The sequence below is a fragment of the Schistocerca americana genome, chromosome 6 (genome assembly GCF_021461395.2).
Source record: "Schistocerca americana isolate TAMUIC-IGC-003095 chromosome 6, iqSchAmer2.1, whole genome shotgun sequence".
Classification (NCBI taxonomy): domain Eukaryota; kingdom Metazoa; phylum Arthropoda; class Insecta; order Orthoptera; family Acrididae; genus Schistocerca; species Schistocerca americana.
In genome coordinates, this window is record NC_060124.1 from 317,758,341 (window position 1) to 317,783,330 (window position 24,990).

The 24,990-nt window shown below is 45.2% G+C and overlaps 1 protein-coding gene across 1 annotated transcript in view; it reads right to left on the minus strand.

Moving 5' to 3' along the window:
- Positions 1 to 24,990, minus strand: part of LOC124619281 (histone acetyltransferase KAT7) — a 581,212-nt gene that overhangs the window by 428,400 nt on the left and 127,822 nt on the right. The window lies entirely within an intron of this gene.

The window sequence follows — 24,990 nt, forward strand, 5'->3', positions numbered from 1 at the left end:
CCTCATCGTCCTGCCTACAGTTCACAGAGAGACGCACAATGTGTGGACGTGCATTGTCCTATTGAATAATAACACCAAAATGCAGTCACATGAGGGGTAACACATGAGAACGAACAGTTGTGTCGTCCCAGTTTCATCACTCACTGCTAGCTGTGACTTGAAGTAATACCCAATGGCTCCCCACGCAACGAAGCCAGAAATAACATCGCCGTGGCTCTGCAAACAATGGGAACTCTGCCAAGGTCACCGCGACACCCACCGACGATTATCATCCGGAGTAGCGCAGGACCGCGTTTCATCGCTGAACACAATGCGAAGTCATTAATCAGCAGTCCTTGATACCCATTCATGACACCATTCCAAACGCAGCCGTTTGTGTTTTGGTGCTAACGGCAGCCTACGTATGTGACGGTAATTCCCTAGTCCGGCTGCTCATTGTCTCTGGTCAATGGTGCGAGGCGGAGTCCATTACTTGTTCACGGATGGCAGGCGTACATATAGCGCTTACGATGTGCTTGGTGAGCAATAAGGCGATTTTCCCTTGTAGTAGACAGATGTGGTCGACCAGAACCTTGACGTCAAGTATGTCAGCCTTTACATTCCCATGAAGTCCACCGTCAGGCCACTGTCACATCCGAATGCCCCGCGCGTTCTGGATATCATACGAGTCGATTAACCGGCCAAATGGAGACCCACAGGGAGCCTCCTTTGAAACTCTGACAGGTACTGATAACGCTGTCTCACACGAGTATGCGATATCTCAGTCTTCGTCACAATGATCACTCAACATCTGACGCTTTTCACGACTTTTATATACCCTACCAGGCATGGTAATAGCTCTGAACACGAGCAACATTAACGCCCTCTGGTAGTCGTCCTATATGTCACACGAAACTGGAACTTGATCATTTACATACCCGCCGATGGTGTATACGTGTATGAACGTATATTAACGTCTAATAATGTGTTCTGGGTTCCTTTACTGTTCTTGCCAGGCGGTGCAATATGCCATCTGTAAAAATTGTAGCTAGTAAAGAAGGATCGTTGAGAAACTGATCCCGCCGATTGTGTATTTTATGTTCTGATATGGTGGTGATCAAACGCAGAGAAACCTGTTAGGTAAGATTTTCATTTACAGTCAGATTATGGTAAGGAAAGACTTCCAATGTAACTGTCTAACAATAAATTTTTTTCCGGTTGCTGCATCTTGGCATTTATATGCAGATGCCACCCACGCTCTCTTGAAAACGGCCTCGAATGTCTCGATGTGTGTACAATGGCTGAATTTTTTGACTTACGCTAAGGCACTGATTTGTTAATACTGACATGTTGGTTGGAGCATTACGAAGGATGTTTTCAATTTAACATATTATGAAAGAATTAACAATTGTCGCTACGTTGCAGAAGAACATGACAATACCCAAAGTGCCGAAATTGCTGTCGAGCACTGAAAAATGAAACATTACAATCAACGACGGAACTACAATACACTTCACTTCAAGAAACATTCATCTTGGAGGTGGACCACAAGCACGAGAACATACGTAACGTACAGAGATTTGTAGTGCTTCCTGAAATTTGCATACAGCAATAAGCTTGAAATATATGCGCCAGATTGAGAGAGTAATTCTGACAGGCATGCAGCAAAGTCTCATTTAGCAAAATGCAACCACCAATAATTAGTGACTGCTGTCAATAATGCCTTACGTAATCAAACGTATAGCTTAATACGTCTTCGCTACCTAACATGAAATTTCGCGTTTTTAGGGTTCTGTACCTCAATTGGCAAATCGCAACAATTGTAGGATCACTTTGCTGTCCTCTTGTCTGTCCGACCGTCCGTCTGTTAAGATCCCATTTTCTCAAAAACGGGTGGACGTATGACGTTGACATTTATGAGACATACTAAAAAAAGCTTGTAAGTCGATCCAATAAAAAGACACGGCCATTTATGTCATATATTTTGATGCACGCTAACTCGATCATCATAACCTGTAGAGTACTTCCCGTAGACCTAAAATCATTAAATTTGGACAGAAACATTTTTCAACCGTATAAGTGAAGGGAAACAAAGTTGGTAATTACATCACACAAAAATACGATTATATCTCTTCTGTCATTTGTTATACGACTTCATACTTAAATCAAAACGTTTCCCAAAGTCTCGGAAATCCTAGGACCGATACCTTGCCAGTCTCAACGTCAATAACAAGCAACAATTGTCGAGAGTCTCGATGTATACATAATTAAGTTTGTACGGAATCCTCACAGCACGAGTTCAAGTCGCCCCTTACCAATTTTTCTTTTTTTTATTACACGCTTTTTCACTGCGATTGGATACTTTCAGACGGCGGTGGTGGGGAAGCCGTCCGAGACGAGGCGGATACAGGGCGGGACGCGGGATGCTAGTAAGCGGACGGCGGGCGGCGAACGTGGCGCGTGTGGTCTGTCCGACACATTCCGGCATCAATTACGCAGACCGCAGAAGCGGCAGCCCGACACGGCTACCACAGCCGCAAAAACAGATCACTGACTCGCTCCCAGTCCCGACTCCTATCCGAAGTTTCAGGATTTGATTCCACCTGACGCTGCTCGAAAAGGCCAGAATTTCACTCAGCCATGCCTTCGCGGAAGACCTTCATACAGTACCAGCGCGATTACATCTGAAGAAAGGAAAAAAGCTCAACGTAAGAAAATTTCATAAAATATAAACTCCAAGAAATACCACCTGAACTGTCTACACGGTCCAGTCACATTAATGTGACCACCACGTATCTCCGACGTCAACGTGCGACAACCGCTCACAGACAGCAGGTGGCAGCACTAGCAGTGGGAGTGCACAAAGTGTGTGGGAGACATGGAACGGGGTGCACTTGTTGACGTAATCCGGGAACGGAACGATCTGAGGTCTACAAGGTCATGGAGACAAAGGTCGATCCATTTGCGAAACGGCTATGTTTGTTAAGTGTTCGCCTGCCGCCGTGGTTAAGGTATACCTTTCTTGGGAAATACACTATCCGGAACTAGCGACGAAGCCGACTGTGATGCACTACGGGTCACATGACGGGGGACACGGGGGAAATGTGTACGGGCGAACAGATGTGCAATTGTTGAGGAGCTGACGGCCCAGATGGGCTAAGGGCCTACCAAAAGTCTCCTCGACGACCCTTCTGCAAACAACGCTGCGTATGGGCGTTCGCTGCAAGCGCCTGGTTCATGCTCCCATGCTGATTACTGTTCATCGGTGGCGAAGGTTGGAATTTGCACGCCAGTACAAGTGAGAGTCAACTGATGCGAAACAGGTGGCCGATGAATCACATTTCCTCCTCCATCGGACAGATGATCGGTGGCGTGTATGTCCCCGCAGTAATCGCCGAAAGGGTCCAGGCCGTAGGAGGGAGTGTTATGGTCTGGGGAATGTTTTCGTGGCCTTCCCTGGGTGTCTCGTCATTGTCGACGGCACAATGGATCAGCACAAGTCCGCCTCTATACTTGGGTATCCTGTCCATCCCTACAAGCTGTTTTCCCTCGACACGAAGGCATCTACCGATAGAACAACACAGCTCGCAGTGTAGCTGCATGGTACGAAGACCACCAGAGTTAGTATATCCTACGACCCTGGCCATCCAACTCCCCAGATTTAAACGAAACGGACAATTTGAGGGACCAACTCGATCGGACTGTTTGCGCCATGGATCCTAAACTGAGGAGATGTCCACGGTTCTAGACTTGGCATGGCTCTACGTCCCTGCCAGCACCTTCCAGAACTTCAATGACCCTTCGTGCACGACCGCGCTGCAAATGGTGGTTATTCAGTCTTTTGACAGATGGACACAATGTGACTGGGCCGAGTAAATACCAATCGTAGAGCAGGGGGCGTGTTAAAAAGTAAAGGTAATCTTGTACTTACACATGCTGTACACAGTAATGGAAAAGCCGCACATGTCAAAAAGTGATTCAGATACAGCTGAAACAATAGGCACAGAATCTAATATTATAAAGTTCTCTACGTTCCCCACTTTTACATTAATGTAAGTGGCTGAACCTTTTCAATAGCTGAACTCCTGTAACTCAATTTCTTCCAATAAATGAGCTTTCTCCCTCCCTCCAGACTTTAAGTGACACCAGTTAGTTTCCCGACTGTTTGTCTTGAAAACTTCGGCTTTATGGACCTTCTTGCCTCGGCCATTCCCTATCATCATCGTTTCTCGGTTCAAAATTATCTCTTCTTTCCCCACAATTTCTGTTTTTTACTTGCTGCCTGTTTCTCCTGCCCGAGTTCTGGTTACTGTTCCCACTCTTATCATCTCTCCATCTTTTACGTTGATTCCCATTAAAGCTATTATTATTACTCTGTCCTCATTCCTTCTATTTTCTCTACGTTCTTCAAATCTTTCTCTATAACAAAGAGTCCTGTTCTTCTTAATAAAATTTAGAAGTTCTTACACAGAATCTGCAAGACTGTGGATAAGATCCCATTGCAATGCTTCTGGAAGTCTCCTCTTCAAGCTTAATTTATTTAAGCGGTTGGTCTGTCGCAATGTAATGACTTATTTAAGTCACTGAGGCAAAATTCTTCCATGTTGTATTTTCCATTCTTAAAATCTGCCCCATGCAGAAAGTCATTTTGCAATGTTAATACTTACTCACGCACATAATTTAGAAAAATTTTAAAAATCAATAAACTTCTTAGCACGCTGTTTAGTCCATGAAGTCCACTGCATGATATTTATTCTCTCCGCTTAATGCCTTAGTGGATATTCCTTACCCCACGGGATACTCTACGATTAAAACTTGCTTGCAAACTTGTTACAGCATTTAATGTTTCCTTTAAAGTTTTTTCCCCTTCAATGATATTTACCTCTGCTTCTAACTTATTATTTTTAATGACATTCACATATGCATACATTCACAGCTTTACACTCTGCATTTGCAATTAATACAGGGTGTAAAAAGCTATGTACACAAAATTATGGAGTGTTTGGATTAATAAAAAGAAACAACACTTTTCCTGACACAATATCACAGTTGTGCCATTTCCCCGCTAGGATTTTATGAGGGTTTGACTTTAGTGATGCATAGAGATGAGTGTTCACAAACTGGTGCGTGACTAACATCCTACCGATTTCTTTTTGTGAGGGCAGATTAATTAAACGAATTTCCATTATTGCACTTCTCTGTGACACTTCACATGAAATCCTTTCCGACGCTTTACCTTGAGTGCGCCTGTTGCTGTATTCAGCATTGCTGCGTTCGTAAATACATCGATATTTCTCCACAACAACCAAATGAGTCTTGTACTCAGGATCGTCTATCATTTTGCTGAGTACAGTGAGTATAGCACAAAAAACAGCACAACCAAAGCAGAAACTTTTGTAAACTGTCACTACCACAGACGTGGCATTTGGCAAAAGTGGAGCACGCCGCATTCATCTAACAGTGACGTGGCGTTTCATACGACTCAGTTGCGTTACGTAAGTCGGTAGGTGCTGAACCGTTAAGACTGTTTGTTCCATCTGAAGTGCAATCTCGGTGCAAGTCTGGTACAAGACGCACGCCGTATCACTTGCCAAGTCATTCCAGTGGGCGCCTTCCTTGCATTAAGCGCACACCACATAAGAATAAACCTAATTTAACTATTACAACACTTATTCTTCCACGTTTGCTGGAACCTTATAGGATTTCGTTACACGTGGAACGGAAGCCAAGCTGTCTTGAGTACAGTATTGCACGACAATAAGGATACGTTTTATGCTGCGTGTTACTGGCACATAGACTCAGCGATAATGCGTAACAGCAGGTTTACCGGCGCTTTTAACTTGGACAGCACTAGACAACCATTTGGTCCGCATAAGCTGCTGTGACGTGAACGGTCGCAGCGAAGACGTAAAAAGAAAGAGATGAGCAGAGAAACAATATAGCCTAGGCATTTAAACCGTAATCAGAATGAAATAATCTACGGCGAAACTCTGATAGTAAACTTCTTACAGGACCAGACGTAAGACATACCATGCTCTCGTTCCGAGTTAACAAGTATTGTAATTAAAAACAAGAGTGATGAAAATTCTTAACTGAAACACAGCGTAATTTCTCTATGTGTGACATAAAAGCGTATTGCAGGGATTTCACCGCAGAGTTAAATACTGAAGCCAGTGAAGTATTACTTACAATTCGTCGTCTGGTAATGTCTGAACTTCTTCTATATCCTATTCCGAAGAATACACTTCAGTATTGGAACTGGCATTTGCGACACTGACAACGGGGCGATCAACAAGTGACTCTACGAAGCCATCGACGCGTCACGTTTTCTCGTCTTCTTTTATGACGTGCTATTCTGTATCCGGCCAGCGTTCGGCGGTGACGTGTAACAAAGCTTCGTGAGTTAGTTCCAGTACGTCTGGCAGCTTACATCTGTTGCTAATTTTCGCGACAAATCCCTTAATTTGGCTCCAGATAAATTCTATTGGGTTCAGTGGGACGGCAGCAAATCTGAAAATGCAGCATTTGTTGTACGGCGCGCTCGATGCCGCAAAAATTACTGTTATTCACGTTTCTACGACGCTTATCATTCTAACTCGTGTGAGACCATATATGTGGTATAAAATAATGGACTAGTCCAAATAAGGAGTGTTTGATTCTTCATTTTGTATCAAAAACTTAATTTATAATGTTATCTTAATTTAAACAATCGTTTATAAAATATCGATAGTTCAGAATTTATCTGCAATTTTGTGTGCGATATATAATCAAGCACAAGAAGAAGAGCATTTTTGATAAAAATGATTACTACGTATATGTTAATTAGCATAGGCCTATATTTGATGGATTTAATATTTAAATGATGTACGTAATGTAACTGAACGAAAAAATATAAAAAATTATGGTATACAGAGAGATTCGAACCCGTGAAGCTCAGAACAAAAAAAATGGTTCAAATGGCTCTGATCACTATGGGACCTAACTTCTGAGGTCATCAGTCCGCTAGAACTTAGAACTTCTTAAACCTAACTAACCTAAGGACATCACACACATCCATGCCCGAGGCAGGACTCGAACCTGCGACCGTAGCGGTCGCGCAGTTCCAGACTGTAGCGCCTAGAACCGCTTGGCCACTCCGGCCGGCCTGAACCTCAGAACAGCTGATTATTATCTTCGAACGCTACGAGTTTCAATAACGAAGATTCCTTAACTTCAGTGAACACAGTTGCTCGGAAAACTTCAAAGCTGATTTTTCTCTCTAAACTTGTGAAACACATTAAGCACAACCTGTTTTTCGCCATTTTAACAGTGTTCCACGCGCTTGTTTCACTACGGAGCAGGAGGCAGTGTTAGCTGTTTTTACACACCTATTAACAGCTCGACAATCAGAGTACAATAGTATAGAGACTGTGACTGTACACGATTTTTGAAACACAAAATACATTGCTAAAGTGTCATTACCGATAGCTTCGAAGGCTGTTAATACATTAGAATATCTTTAAGTTCATTTACAGTAACACGATACCTAATGCATAAGTACGGCCTTCTTCAAAGAGCATAATAACGGAAGTGTACGTCTATGCTACGACTGCTGACCAAGCAACATGTTTGTGTTTATTTACATCAGGTTTGTTCTTATGACGACCTAAGTATAGTTTTCGCCACATCTGACTTCCAACTGCCAGACACTTTTTGACAACGGGTTGTTCAGAGTCCAGATGCAGACCGGTACGAACCAACCAAAAACCTTTTAAAATGAGAGAAAAAAAAAACAGCCAGCTACTTAGTAACAGGTCCTTTTACGTAGTACTGTTTTGTAGATTACAGGCAGACCAGTGGAGCGACTGGCCCGACTTCACATCTGTGGCGCGACAGCTCAGAGAGTTTGGCAGAGCAGCCGGCGACAGCGGCGTCAAAGGGAGCACCGCCGGTGATACATTCACGTTTAATTAAATATTCGCCCGCGCTTATGATTAAAGCCAGCCGAGCGGAAAACCGCAGACAGCCGCGGCGTGCCGCCTAGCGCGGGATGGCGATTCCGAACCTTTATGGCTGCCGGCGGAACAGCACTTCACAGAAAACCCCGCGCCTAACTGCGGCCCGTATCTCGATTACGGCTAAAAACTGCCTCGCAGGCCACCTTACGGCATTATACGCGGGAACTAATGGCGGCGGTACGATATCTGTCGCGTCACGTCCACTTCACTGAACCCTGCATTCACGATAAACCACGAACCACCACCATTAAATCTCGGTGAAAAGCGTAACAGACTACATTAGAACATAAGTGTGTGTGTGTGTGTGTGTGTGTGTGTGTGTGTGTGTGTGTGTGTGCGCGCGCGCGGTTGCGTGTGTTGAACTCTCTCAAAGAAGGACCATCCCGATATTCGGATCCGGCTGTCCACTCAGTCACAATCAAACATTATTCTCGGCCATAATGGCTATGTTTGTGAACCGTGACTGTGTGGGATAATTATTTATTTCTAATTTCTGCTACTAGTCACTTACTTTATTTTATGTTTAATCTAACATAATACAACGCGTTTCGGACATGCTCTGTTCTCTTCAGGCGTTTATAAATACATACAGAAAAATGTTACTTAAAAAATAAACAGTCTTAAACTAGATTAGTCTAGAACTCTTTGTCCATTGTTTGTTACTGTAGCGGCTGGTGTGGCATTTGGAGGGGGGGAGGGGGAGGAAGGGGCTGTGGATGGCTAGAAATCGAAATCAGTGGTGTCTTCTGCTGGTTTTCTTCCTTATGGTTGACTATGTATGATATCACAGCCTGTATAGGATGCAAATGTATTTGCATCAGTTACGTGTTACAAAAATAGTGTGAAAGGATTTTATATGACATTTGATCACTTACGATTTCATCGCCTTGCTGCTTCACTTGCATCACTGGTGTAATGGCGGAGCTGTTGATTGACATTATACTAATGCACATTGTATTTTGTCACTGACTTATCGATACAGACTCACATGGTACAGTCCGCCATCATGTATTGTGTGCATAATGTTTACATGTATGTCGAAGCAATTTGTGCAGTGAATCACGTTGGCAATCAGTGACAAAATACAATGTGCAATAGTGTAATGTCAATCAACAGCTCCACCACTACACCAGTGATGCAAGTGAAGCAGCAAGATGATGATATCGTAAGTGATCAACTGTCATACAAAAGCCTTTCACACTATTTTCGTAACACATAACTGATGAAAATCCATCTGCATCATATACAGGCTGTGATATCACACATTGTCAACTACAAGGAAGAAAATCAGCAGAAGACACCACTGATTTCGATTTCTAGCTTCCTGTCTCTCCTCTTGGCCAGCCCACTGTTACCGATACCCTTTAGGTGATTCTATCGATATTCATCCAAATACATGCACCACAAATCTTGCCCTTTTCGATGCTGTTGCTCCTGATACTTTCCTCTCAATAATGGCACTTCTATAAAGTGTTCCTTCCAGATGAGAATTTCTGACGGTTCTTCCCAACGGTCAATGCAAAACGTAAGTCATAATGGGAAATTACAAGCCCTGAAGGCAGCCTTGTCGTCTCCAGCCACAACGTTGTTTGCTAAGCGACATTTTTGTGGTATGAGATTTCCTTCTGGCATCGCGTTATTGGTCCTGTTTTGCTTTAGTTGATTTTTTGTTTACGCGACTATTTAGTTTTCAGTACCCTAAGTACCCTACTGAGAAGCTACTGACTCTGAAATAGTACGGTATATTTGTCGGATAATTGCGTCACTGTAATAATTCGCCCAGATAGCCGAGAGTGCTTAGGTGCGGATTTCTGGGACACGGTGGGGCGACCCAGCCCTGGTTAGCCAGCCATCACAGATATTGTTTAACTAGGAAAATACCGGGCTGCTACCCCCGTCCCGCCTCGGACGGAAACATTTAGGGTAAAGATAGCAGATATGACACGTGTAGGAAGAAGACGCACTTTCCGTTTTCATACGTCCGGATTGAGGCAGCTCCCGTCAGTTAATAGTAGCAGAGGGGAGGCGTACACGAAATTCCATAGAAAGTTTGGGCATATTGGCAAGTTTTAGGTGGGAATATTATCACTGAATGGCCGAGTTAAGTGACTGAAATTTCACGAACATAGTGCAAAATTGTTATAAGCTCCACGACAAAGAAAACGACACACACGCAGGAATCATACGAATGGTGAGGAAATTGATAGATGTGACGAACATGTACAAACAGTTGATTACAATCTCAAAGAAATTGTTTTATTCTAAAGAAAGAGCCTGAGAAATTGAGCAAAACCGCAACGTGTGCGTCTACCTCTGCCACTTCGGGAAGCAGTTAGTCTGTTTAGCATTGGCTGATAGATGATGATGATCATGATGATGATGATGATGACGATGATGTTTGGTTTGTGGGGGCGCTCATCAGCGCCTGTACAAATTCCCAATTTGTAGACAGTCCAATCTAGCCACTTTCACGAAATGATGATGGAATGATGAGGACGACGCAAACACCCAGTCGCCGGGCAGGGAAAATCCCAAATTCTGCCGGCTGATTGATAGAGTTTTTGGACGTCCTCCTAAGTGTGATGGTGCCAAATTCTGTCCAACTAGTGCGTTAGATCGTCTTAACACCGTACTGGTTGCCCATAATGATCCATACGTTCTCAAATGGAGAGGGATACGGCGATCTTGCTGGCCATGATATGGTTTGGCAAGCACGAAGACAAGCAGTATAATCTCTCGTTGTGTGCGGACGGACGTTATTTTGCTGAAATATAAGACCAGGATGGCTTGTCATAGAACCGAACAAAACAGCACTTAGAATATCGTAGACGTAACGCCGCTGTGCTGTAAGGGTGCTCCGGTTGACAAACAAGAGGGTTTTGGTATGGAAAGAAATGGCACCCCAGATCACCACTCTGGGTTATTCGTCCGTACAGTGAAAAACAGTCAGTTCAGGATCCCACCGCTGATCGCGGCGTCTGCAGATACGTCTTGGCTGGCGATCGAGAGTCAATTCGAATCGGAACACTTCACTGAAGAGAATTCTACTCCAGTTGAGGTTCCAGGCGGAAGACGTGTCTGGAGACACGCCAGACAGTGGTGGGATACCAACCTGACCGTCGCCTTTGGCTGTCATCCGCAGCACCCTTACAACACAGCGGTCCATCGACGATAGTCTACGCTCCGTTCTGTTGGCCGCTATGAAAAGGCATCTGCTTGTCTTCGTCCTCGCCAAACCATACCTTGGCCAGGAAGGTCGCCGGATCTCTTCCCAACAGAGAACGTTTGAAGCATCATGGGCAGGGCCCTCCAACTAACTCGGGATTCTGACGATCTAACGCGCCAATTGGGCAGAATTTGTCACGATATCCCTCAGGGAGACATCCAACTACTCTACCAATCAATGGCAAGCTCGCATACGGATCGGAAGTGGACCAACGCGTTACTGATTTGCTCAATTTCTGAAGCTTTTTCTCTAGAATACTTCATCCAATTTTTCTGAATATGTAATCATTCGTTTGTGTGTACATGTATACCATATCTACCGATTTTCGTCCAATTCGGATGATTCGTTCGTGATGCGTGGTTCTTTTTCTATTTTGTGAGTTTTTTTGACGACGCAACTTTCTCGATGAAATTTGATAGTAGAAAACCGTTCTCACAACGGCGTCGCCAGTAGCACGGTTGCCCATGCCCTGCCGTGCCGTGCCGTCTGCGTAGGTCCGGGTCCAGTTAATTTTGTGTGCACTCTGCCGGCCCTGAGGACGACGACTGCTGCGCCACAGGCGGGACTCGACTACGGGACTGAGAGACGGCGGCGGACCACTCGCTCAGCAGCTGGTCGGGTTGCACGTGCTGAGGCTGCGGTCGGCAGGGACGCCGGAGAAGGCGCGAGCGCACACGTGCCAGGGTCACACTTTTCTCCGCCGGCGCAGTTACGGCCCGCATTTACGGCGCCGGCCTCGCACCGAAGCGACGGGAGAGGGCCGACTGCACGCCGCCAAGGCGCAGCGCAACGCAAAACAATGCGCGCTCGTCTGTTGTTCCAGCAGTGCAGTCGCCGTTCCCGGCTGTCTCAACCTCACAAGGAGACTTTACTGACTGGGGCTGTATCAGTAACGACTGAATTTTACACAGTATTTATTCGCTTTTCTAGAAGCACATACCCGTTATCAACTACTCGTTACCGTTATTTTCGATTCTGAATGTCATTAACGGCGGTCCTCGCAAAGTAAAAATGTTCTCTGTGTGTCGTTTGGGTGAGCGCCACACTGTTTCGTCGAAACATGCGATAAAATCATAACAAGCGTATCGTGCCAATTTGTAATTTAATTACCAATCTCTTCAATGCAATGGTTACCGAGAGCAAATACAGAACAGATGAATCTGAAGTTTGGACTGTCGCTGGCAGCTGTACGCCCGATGGGCCACCTACAACACGATGAACAAATCACTGACAGCACAGACATAAAACAAATTTCGGCAGTGGCACGAAAAGTCATCTTCAAACCTCTAAGTTTTTATTTATTCTCATTAAATCTAATTCCCTTTCTACATTTGTCTTGGATTCTTGTATTGCTTGCTCTATGTATACGCTGAGTACAAATTTAAAAGACACGCCACGAAGAAATTACCGACGAAAATAGGTAGATGCGATGTAAATGTACACATAAACGAATGATTACAATTGCAGTAGAATTGGATGATTTATTCAAGAGGAAGAGCATCACAAACTGAGCAAGCCAATAACGCGTTGGTCCAACTTGATTCTTATGCAAGGAGTTATTCAATTTGGCATTGACTGATAAAGTTGATGCATGTCCTGCTGAGCTATATCGTCCCAAATTCTGCCCAACTGGTGCGTTAGATCATCACAATCCCGAAATGGTTGGAGGACCCTGCCCATAATGCTCCAGTCGCTCTCAATTGGAGAAATACTCCAAACCATCTCAATCGGGGAGAGGGGAGAGGGAGAGGGAGAGGGAGAGGGAGAGAGAGAGAGAGAGAGGGGGAGAGAGAGAGAGATCCGGTGACCTTACTGGCCAAGGTACGGTTTCGCAAGCAGGAAGACAAGCAGTAGAAACTCTCATCGTGTGCAGGCGGACATTATCTTGCTAAAATGTCAACCCATGATGGCATGCCATGAAGGAGAACAAAACAGGCTGTAGAATATCGTCGACGTACCGCTGTGCTTAAGGGTGAAGTGAATGGCAACCAATGGGTCGCTGCTATGAGAAGAAATGGCAACCGAGACCACTACTCCTGGTTGTCGTGTTGTACAGCGGTTGACTGTCAGATGGTATCCCAAAACCGTCGGGGTCGTCTCCAGAAACGTCTTCGCTGGTCACTGTGTCTCAAATCGAAGCGATACCCATCGCTGAAGATAATTCCATTCCACTCAATGAGACTGCAGGTCAGAAGACGCCCTGGATAGCGGTGGGATACAAACCTGACTTTCATCCGCCATGCGGCCCGACAGCCAGTAGTCATGGTCTAGGGTGCCATTTCTTTTCTTCGCAGGACCACTTTGGTTGCCATCCATGCTACTCTTACAACACGATTTTCTACACCCCGTTTTGTTGTCCATCATGGCAAGCCATCCGGGGCCTACATTTTAGCAAGATAATGCCCGATCGCATATGACGAGAGATTATACTGCTTGCTAAACCATACCTTTGTCGCCGGATCTCTCCCAATCTGAGAACGTTTGGAGCATTATGGACAGCCGGCCGCGGTGGCCGTGCGGTTCTAGGCGCTGCAGTCCGGATCCGCGGGACTGCTACGGTCGCAGGTTCGAATCCTGCCTCGGGCATGGATGTGTGTGATGTCCTTAGGTTAGTTAGGTTTAAGTAGTTCTAAGTTCTAGGAGACTGATGACCTAAGATGTTAAGTCCCATTGTGCTCAGAGCCATTTGAGCCATTATGGACAGGATTCTCCAACCATCTCGGGACTCCGACGATTTAACGGACCGGCTGGATAAAATTTGAGAGAATATCCCTCATGAGGACGTCCAACACGTCTGCTAATCAATGAAAAACCGACGAACAGCTTGCATAACAGCCAGAAGTAGACCAACACGTTACTGACTTGCTCAATTTGTGAAGTTCTTTCTCCTGAATAAATCATCCAATTTTTCCCGAATTGTGGTGATTTGTTTGCTGTACATGTACATCGCATCTACCGCTTTCCGTCACATTCCGGTGATTCCTTCGTGGTGCGTCGTTTCTTTTGTCTTAGAGGTAACCTGGTAGGGATAGGCTACAAGACGATCTCAGCTCCTTCGAAGATACTGTCCGCCTTTCATAGTTTTCAACTCTTTGTAAATGAGTCTCCCTTGATTTTTTAAAAGTCTGTTCCTTGTTGTGTTCCTAGCTGACCTTCCATCCACCAATCGCACTTTCACACAACCGCCATGGGTGCAGCTCTGGATCGCAGGTGTCGGCTTAGGACTGGAGGTCAGCTTTGCAGCGTGGGGTGAGTGTTCCTTTTTGGGGGTGGAGGTGGGGGAGGGTGTAGGGGCCGCGCAGGGTGCAGCTGGCCCGAGTATCGAGCCGTGCGGCCGCACTTGCGGGGCGTCCTTTGCACGTGTCAAGGTCGGACCACCCAGCGACCCCGCATTTCTGCGCCTCTTCGGCCAGCTGCGGCGCTGGCGCATCACCGCGCGACCGCACGGTAACTACTATCCCCGCCAAGTCGCCGCCGCACCTATGATACAGCCCAGACTTCCGAAATTGGCCCACTTACCACACTATAGTTGGAGCCAGAAACGATGGCGGTCGTATTTACGGTCCTTGTGCGAACCTACTTAACGCATTTTCCCACACCCGATCGGAGTTTAATGGTGTTCTGAGAGCTCTGCAGCAAATGTCGTACCCAATGCGAGCATTAAACTTGAGTGTAACAACTTATTTTGTGAATTTTTATTCCACTTTTTGCGAGTTGTCATCGCTGATGTTGGTGGAAAGCGACAATTCAAGCAAGCAAGAGCCATAATTTGCAGGATACAAGCTCGCATCAACCGCGAATCGAGTCTATGCGCGTACCCCAACTGTCGACTGGAAGCACATCTCTGTCCGGTTCTCGACCCGCGCGAACCGCCACCTTTCGTGGATCAGACTATAAAGCCGATGCCTCAAGCGACGAAGCTAACGTTGACGTGAACGCGGACGCGATATCCAGCCACACCAGACACAGCACACTCATCACAATGCACGTGCTAGTTAACGTGATTTGGGAACGCAGCGTTCTAAAGAGGCAGTTGTCGCCTGTACCTGGCTGTCAAACGAAACTGAAAGCATGTGAAATTCCTATGCTACCTCTACTACAACGCACGGTTCTTTCCTTGTCCATATGCTAGTCACGTTGTTCTGTCTGTAGTATACACACAAAACTTCGAAGCCGTATGTGCAGTCAGCAAGGACATCAGCCTATAAAACTTCCCAAAATCGGACAAACTAGCTCCTGAGAGACGGAATACACATATACAGGGTTATTACAAATGATTGAAGCGATTTCACAGCTCTACAATAACTTTATTATTTGAGATATTTTCACAATGCTTTGCACACACATACAAAAACTCAAAAAGTTTTTTTAGGCATTCACAAATGTTCGATATGTGCCCCTTTAGTGATTCGGCAGACATCAAGCCGATAATCAAGTTCCTCCCACACTCGGCGCAGCATGTCCCCATCAGTGAGTTCGAAAGCATCGTTGGTGCGAGGTCGCAGTTCTGGCACATTTCTTGGTAGAGAAGGTTTAAACACTGAATCTTTCACATAACCCCACAGAAAGAAATCGCATGGGGTTAAGTCGGGAGAGCGTGGAGGCCATGACATGAAGTGTTGATCATGATCTCCACCACGACCGATCCATCGGTTTTCCAATCTCCTCTTTAAGAAATGCCGAACATCATGATGGAAGTGCGGTGGAGCACCATCCTGTTGAAAGATGAAGTCGGCGCTGTCGGTCTCTAGTCGTGGCATGAGCCAATTTTCCAGCATGTCCAGATACACGTGTCCTGTAACGTTTTTTTCGCAGAAGAAAAAGGGGCCGTAAACTTTAAACCGTGAGATTGCACAAAACACGTTAACTTTTGGTGAATTGCGAATTTGCTGCACGAATGCGTGAGGATTCTCTACCGCCCAGATTCGCACATTGTGTCTGTTCACTTCACCATTAAGAAAAAATGTTGCTTCATCACTGAAAACAAGTTTCGCACTGAACGCATCCTCTTCCATGAGCTGTTGCAACCGCGCCGAAAATTCAAAGCGTTTGACTTTGTCATCGGGTGTCAGGGCTTGTAGCAATTAAGGTTTCTGCTTTAGCCTTTTCCGTAAGATTTTTCAAACCGTCGGCTGTGGTACGTTTAGCTCCCTGCTTGCTTTATTCGTCGACTTCCGCGGGCTACGCGTGAAACTTGCCCGCACGCGTTCAACCATTTCTTCGCTCACTGCAGGCCGACCCGTTGATTTCCCCTTACAGAGGCATCCAGATGCTTTAAACTGAGCATACCATCGCCGAATGGAGTTAGCAGTTGGTGGATCTTTGATGAACTTCGTCCTGAAGTGTCGTTGCACTGATGTCAGTGCATTTCAAGCACGACATACGCTTTCTCGGCTCCTGTCGCCATTTTGTCTCACTGCGCTCTCGAGCGCTCTGGCGGCAGAAACCTGAAGTGCGGCTTCAGCCGAACAAAACTTTATGTGTTTCTCTACGTATCTGTAGTGTGTCGTGACCATATGTCAATGAATGGAGCTACAGTGAATTTATGAAATCGCTTCAATCATTTGTAATAGCCCTGTATTTACGTAACATCGAAAACTACAGAATACAGTGCTATAAATTTAATAAGGAAGTACCACAGACTTTTTAGAAAACGTGAAGGAAGATGCGTACTCGCTACATATTGTTCCATGGGAGTTCAGTAAGTAACGCAACACTTTTTTCTCGTCCAATTTCGGTTAAAAAATACTTAATATTTTGTGCGAGATCGTGGAATATTCCCGCTGATCGTATCAACTTTTAATCGAACATCGTCACGGACGACGAAAAATGGGTTCATCACTTCAAACTGGAAAGATAACAGCAGTCCATGGAGTGGCGCCATACGGCCTTTCGTCCATCAGTTTGGCCGAATAAAGGACGCAATCCACGGGAAGCAGTGCGTGGATGATGGGTAGATTGATGTGGCTAAACGCCGCCTCCGACGTCGTCGACCACTAGCTGGTACCAATGCGGTCATGAAGACCTTCCCAAGAAGGTGGCGTAACGCCGTCGCATTCAACGGAAATTATGTTGAAAATAAAGTTTTGCAGCCAAAAGAGTGGGGTGTAATATCGTATACTGAGCCATCCAGCTTTCTGGAAAGCGTTGCATTACTTATTGAAAGCCCCTCGCAGCTTAACTCGGCGCCTCTACCAACTATGCAACGCGTAGACTGTACGACCTGCAGGGATTTTTTTTCATATTTATTTGGTTGAATTTTTATGTTGTTCACGAACTGCAACACTTCCTAAGCTTTTCGAAGGGGCTGCACTGTGGCGCGTTCTCAAATAATAATTTTGTGGCTCTTAATGTTCTCGTACTGAAGCTGACGAAGCAAATTCTGGAGAACACTTCGAGCTTCCCTTCTCGCTATCCACCGTTTCACCCAAAATCGCTTCCGTTTCTTTTTCTTCCTCTGCAATGCACTCGACGCGAACGGTAATGTTCCCTCATGGACGATTAACTGGGAGCATCAATTCCCCAACAAGCAGGTAATGGCTACAGTGATGTACTTGGTCAAAGAAATTTGAAGAAGTCTTCGACAGAAATCTTAGATCAAAGAGCTGACAGTGTAATAAGGCCTTAAAAAGGGCCCTCGCACGTTCAGTAATACTGTCAAACTGTCAATATGTTGACCATCTGAGGGCGCGTATTGACGTACAGTTAATACCAGAAATATTCAAAAATAGCTCTGAGCACTATGGGACTTAACATCTGTGGTCACCAGTCCCCTAGAACTTAGAACTACTTAAACATAACTAACCTAAGAACATCACACACATCCTTGCCCGAGGCAGGATTCGAACCTGCGACCGTAGCGGTCACAAGGTTTCAGACTGAAGCGCCTAGAACCGCACGGCCACACACCGGCCGTCTCCAGAAATATTGATGAGCAGTATTGATGGACCTCAAAATATTCTCAGTATTGTAAATACCTACTGAACGTGTGAGATCATATACTAACGGTTTGACAATATTCTCCATTCGGATGTTGACAGAGCTACAGGAACCAGTCCACGCGGTGTTTAGTGCGCACTGTTGTTTAATTCGCCGTTGTATAAATCATATCTCAGGTTCGATTTTTAAGGAGTGTTTTAACTCAAAAGAATTTTAACAGTCTTATGCAAGGGTAATCATTGGATGTGCCACTTCAGGATCACTAACGGAGGATTCTCTATGGCACCGTCTGCTTATTAATTTGAAAATATAGTATACATTGTTGTGTTACATCGTATTTTTCAAAAACGACCCCATTTCGAAAAATACGTCATATAAGGATTGTTAAAAAGAGGTTTCCAAACGCGTGTGAACTTCACCAAATTATCACAAAGCGCAAAAAAAAGTTTTTACGTTAATTGCCTGAACAAGTCTTTGCGAAGAAAATTGATTACTTCACAGGTTTCCATAGTATTTTACTAATTGTGCTTGCTGATATAAGAACTAAACTTCGAGCACTAGAATGACCGTGTTGTTGCCAGACATCTCGAAGTTGCTCCTCGTCTCTTATCTAATGCGATTTCCACCCTCACTAAAGTATTTTGTTTCTCCATTCGATATCGTATCAATAGTAATAACTTGTACGATGCAGAACTCATAGGAAATAATCTTTTGTGCTCGTGATTCTGAATTCAGTCAGTAAATTAACATGTGATCAGTTGCTCCTTTTTTCCAACCAATCTCTGACCCGTATTTTCTTTCTCGTTGTTTTCTGTTGCTTGCAAGCTATAGCACACGCTTTCTTTTGGGTTTTCGACATCTTAACCCTATAAAATCGCGTTGCAAACTGACAGTTTTTGTCAGTGTTATTGATAGTGTGAGGCAGCTGCAATATACTGAAGGTTTGACAGACTACTATTTGTCAGTAAATACTGTACGTGTGCAGGCTCCTCAAGCGCCGCCGTGGCGGCCACTGCACAGTCGGTCTGCGTCGCGGCGCGGCTAGCTGTGCCCCGGCGGACGCGCCGAGAGGTCTGCTCCGTTATCTGCAGTGGGGGAAAGGGTGGGGGTGGGGGCCGGGGTGGTCTCCACGTGGCGGGCCGCAAGGCGCTGCGTGGTGCCCTTGGGCAGGACACGTGTGTCTGGGTGGCGCGCCAGCGGCGGCTATCGATTGCCGCGGGAGCAGGCTTACCAACTTGGGCGCCAGTGTCGCCGCAGCGTCCACGCCACTCACCAGGAAGCCGGCGGCGGCAGGGCGTGGCCCGGAAGCGGCCTGCTCGCAGCTTCCGGCACCGGCGACGCACGCGCCGCCCGACACCCACCAGCCACCGCTGTCTCCACAGCGCGATCGTTCGCTCTGGCACCACGTGTACTCCCCACCGACTGAAGTGTTTGCTTCTTATCTCTCGACAGCTACTAGTAATCCACTGCTAAACTTGTCACGCTGCTAAACTTGCGAGAGTACAGCGAGAATTACTAGAAAGGGGAAGAATATCACAACACTTTCCAACAGTAACCCCACAAATCTATCAAGACTACAACATCGCCAGCGTCTCAAAAGAAAATGTTAAGGCATCAACAAACTTAGCCTTACGACAAGAATGCAGTTTGCCTCTGATACACTGAAGAGCTAAAGACACTGGTACACACGCCTAATATCGCGTAGGGCCCCAACGAGCACGCTTAAGTGCCACAACACGACGTGGCATGGACTCGATTAATGTCTGATGTGGTTCAAATGGCTCTGAGCACTATGGGACTTAACTTCTAAGGTCATCAGTCCCCTAGAACTTAGAACTACTTAAACCTAACTAACCTAAGGACATCACACACATCCATGCCCGAGGCAGGATTCGAACCTGCGACCGTAGCGGTCGCGCGGTTCCAGACTGTAGCGCCTTTAACCGCTTGGCCACCCCGGCCGGCTCTCATGTGGTGCTGGAGGGAACTGACACCATCAGTCCTGCAGGGCTGTCCATAAATCCGTAAGAGTACGAGGGGGGAGGAGATCTCTTCTCAACAGCACGTTGCAGGGCATCCCAGATATGCTCAATAATTTTCATGTCTGTGGAGTTTGGTGGGCAGCGAGAGTGTTTAAACTCAGAAGAGGCCGGCCGCTGTGACCGAGCGGATCTAGGCGCTTCAGTCCGAAACCACGCGGCTGCTACGGTCGCAGGTTTGACTTGGCTCTGAGCACTATGCGACTCAACGGCTGAGGTCATCAGTCGCCTAGAACTTAGAACTAATTAAACCTAACTAACCTAAGGACAGCACACAACACCCAGCCATCACGAGGCAGAGAAAATCCCTGACCCCGCCGGGAATCGAACCCGGGAACTCGGGCGTGGGAAGCGAGAACGCTACCGCACGACCACGAGATGCGGGCCGATCGCAGGTTCGAGTCCTACCTCGGGCACTGATGTGTTTAATGTCCTTGGGTTAGTTAGGTTTAAGCAGTTCTAAGTCTAGGGGTCTGATGACCTCAGCTGTTAAGTCCCATACTGCTTAGAGCCAAACTCAGAAGAGTGTTCCTGGAGAAACTCTGTAGCAATTCAGGACATGTAGGATGTCGCATTGCCCTGCTGGAATTGCCCAACACACAATGGAATGAAGGTGATCAGACACGCTGCTTACGTACGTATTACCTGTCAGCGTCTTATCTAGACGTATCAGAGGTCCCACACCACACCAAATGCACACATTCCACACCATTACAGTGCCTCCACCAGCTTGAACAGTCCCCTGCTGACATACAGGGTCCATGGATTCATGAGGTTGTCTCCATACTCGCACAAGTCCATCTGCTCGATACAATTCGAAACGAGACTTATCCGACCAGGCAACATGTTTCCAGTCATCAATAGTCCAGTGTTGGTGATGACGGGCTCGGGCGAGGCGTAAAGCTTTGTGTGGTGCAGTCATCAAGGATACACGAGTGGGCCTTCGGTTCTGAAACCCCTTTTCCACGATGTTTCGTTGAATGGTTCGCACGCTGACACTTGTTGATGGCCCAGCATTGAACTCTGCAACAATTTGCGAAAGGATTGCACTTCCGTCACGTTGAACGATTCTCTTCAGTCGTCGTTGGTCCCGTTCTTGCAGGATCTTTTTCTGGCCGCGGCGACGTCGGAAATTTGATGTTTTACCGAATTCCTGATATTCACGATAAACTCGTGAAATTGTCGTACGGGAAATTCCCACTACCTCGGAGATGCTGTGTCCCATCGCTTGTGCGCCGATTACAACACCACGTTCAAACTCACTTAAATCTTAATAACCTGCCATTGTAGCAGTAGTAATAGATCTAACTACTGTGCCACACTTATATAGAAGTTGCAGACCGCAGCGTCGTATTCTGCCTGTTTACGTATGTCTGTATTTGAATAAGCATGTCTATACCAGCTTCTTTGGCGCTTCAGTGTACGTTTCAGATCTATAAATTGATGATGGTGTACAGCAACCAGCCACAATTTGGCTGTAGGTTGTTTTATTCAAGAAGTACCGTTACCGGTTTTGAATTTATACAGTTGATCAACCGACAGATTTTGTCAAAACGTACGATTTATTGCTTTACTGGCGACTCGCCCTAGGCTAAACAACAATCCACAGTTACAAACGTTTAATAAAGATGGTTGTGCTACAGACTTGTGTTAGAATGCAACTTAAGTGGAATGGCCGCCTGGAGCATTCGTTTCGTTTTCTTCCAGCGAGTCATATCCGCAATATTTGTTGTATTTTCACCATCACAAACGTCGTCTTGCATTATTAAACTCATTTGTTTGTCCACAAAACGAATTTCTAATGCCCATCAGGTATTTTGACTCAACATATGATCGCAAAGACAGAATTTACAATGATACAAAGATATGGCATTCGGAAAGGAAGCGTAAATTACTGTTGCGTCAAACTCAAAAAGTATTTTACATTAAATGTAGGACAGATAAATGGGTTTTTGTGAATTACAGCGTCACAAATTTACTTTACAAAACGATGGTGGAACAAATGAGGATGAGAGAGTATCTTAAATCCTTAAGTGCTATTCTAACAGTGGTGGTGACAGTAAATTAAAATCCATTCATATTTAATACAATGAATAATAATGACTATTGTAGATACACGCAATATTATACGATTAGTTACTTCATCTTCATACAAATGTATAAACATCATTTATATTCGAGAGTCGAAAATGCTTTCTGTAAGTTTTTCAGGAAAGGACTGTTAGTTTACTCAGTCTGCTGATTAAGGATACTAGTGTTTTTGTGTATTTATTCATCTTTTTTTCTAAAGGGTTCAAGTCGATCCTCTTTCTGCTAAATTAAGTATTTCAAAACTGACCTCAATGTCTCTCACGGAATGGATTCCTTCAGCGATGTGGGCTGAAAATGTAGATTTGTTCACATCACCGAGCCTTAAAGCATCAAAGTGTCCTTGCAACTAATTTGCATGTCTAACCAATGCGGAATTTTGAGAACAAATCACATTGCAGCTTGTATATTCCAGATTTACTGTATGGGTCTTGGAAAAGTTTACATCATGCCTTACTTTTTGCTGTAATTAATTATTAGACGAATCGTATACATTCGAAACAGGTAACTGTACTTTCTGACTAAAGTAACCTAAAACCAATTTGTGCCTGGTTGATGTACACCATTAACAATGTGTTTCATATAACAGCCAGGTTCTCCAACCATGTCTTTATTTGAGAAAACAGCACTTTTCACATCGATTTTGATGGAATGTACAGACATTGGTTGACATATGTAACAATTCTACAGCAACCTTTAATCAACGTAATTATCCAATGACGACACTCCTTGCTGATGAACAGCTCCTTATATCTTCATCTTTAAAAAGGCATTTATGAAATTCGGTACACTGTAAAGAGATGATGTTGATGATTATTAGTGTTTGAGGGCGCACAACAGCGAGGTTGTCAGCGCCCGCCCTGTAAAGAGCTATTATTTAACAATCTGGTCGAAATACAATGACTTTTGAAGGTCAATACTGGCCCTGGCAAAACTGCAATAAACGACAGAAAATGGAGAAATGAATGGTTGGCTGGTTTTGGGTTTTGATGGGGACTAAACATCGAGGTCATCAGTTCCCTGTTCCAAACAGACATACTTGTAAAAGGCCTATACAGTAAAAGAGTAAACCTCTGCACCCAGAGGGAGAATACAACAAGGGGTACAGAGCTAAAATGAACACCGCAATAACACAAAATAGAGCACACTTAAAAGGAGCAGAGCAAATAGTTGACTAGAGTAAAACAGACTACAGTGGTTGATGGATCAGGCAAAAGGTCAACCACTCAACTACAAACGAAGAATCTCCAGCTGGAAAGCTGGTAACTTGTTACCAGAAAAGAAACTATTTTGGTATCCAGGTCACAATTAAAAGTCGCTGGAGTGGGTGTAGCCTGAGAAATTATGCGAGAGCGCCCACACTAGAGTGAGTGATAAAACCCAGCTGCACGGATAAAACGTAAAACTGAGTCAGCTATAGAGGCATCGTCGCCTAGAATTAAAGGAAGTGCAGCTGGTAAATTAAAGGACTGCCGCAAGGGGGCTAAAAGGGGGCAGTCCATCAGAAGATGGACCACTGTCAGCCCTGCATCACAGCGACACTTGGGCGGGTTCTCACGGCGAAGGAGATAGCTGTGGGTCAACCGCGTATGTCCAATTCGGAGACGGCAGAGAACAACCGCGTCGCTACGCGTGCTCGTCAAGGATGAGTTCCATACGGCCGTGGACGACTTTACCATGCGGAGCTAATTGGGCGTGTTCAAGGCAGACCATTCAGAGCTCCAGACATCGCGGACAGAAGTGAATGAATTCACCTTCTTGGTAAGTACCACCTCCTTCACAAACGAAAAACAAATTCCGAAAAAATTAAAACATTAGATTATATTAATGAGACCATATACGTAACGCCGAATTGAATGGCGCGAAAAGAAACGCTGGAAAAGTTCTACGAAGCAGTGGCTGTATGACCATATGACAGTGAGAGGTGGGCAATAACAGCTGGAAATGAACGAGGAACACAAGCTGTGGAAATAGGGTTTTACAGAAAGAGCAGCTGCATGTAAACTATGTGATAAGGGACACAACGATCAGGCAAGAATTACGACTTAAAAGCATATTTGAACAGATCAAGAAGTATAAAAACAAATGGAAAGTGAAGTCACAAGAATATCTAAAATAATAACGAATTTTCGATGAATACGGCAAATACAAATAGACAAACCAAGAGAGAGGTGGAGAGATCAAATAAAAGGTAAGCACTGGCAGTAGACTCACAGGCCGAGAGGACGAAGCAAGCAAAAGGAACCAGTGAGCTCGCTGCAGGTACAGACGATGGTTGTACCGGAAATTGTGCAAAATAACTATAATTCTTTGCTAAAGGACGCACATGAAGTTGGAGCTTCATTATTGCCGGATCTTTAAAGTCTGAGCTCATCTTCGTCAAACGTTTTTCTCGCGGCCGTACAAACCATATGATAACGCACGACATAGAGGAATAAGGGTAACGAACAATCATGGATTTCAGGGGCCAGAGGCAGAGGGAGGAAAAAATACTAGTATAGACATGTACAACAACTTCTAAATGGCTGCCGTAACTGAACAAAGGTATTAAAACTTATTAGAGAAAATATGAAGCCTTTGCAAAAGTTTAAGGTTGTTAACAATAATCATTTTGAAACTTCCTGGCAGATTAAAACTGTGCGCTGGACCGAGACTCGAACTCGGGACCTTTGCCTTTCGCGGCCAAGTGCTCTACCATGAGCTACCCAAGCACGATTCACGA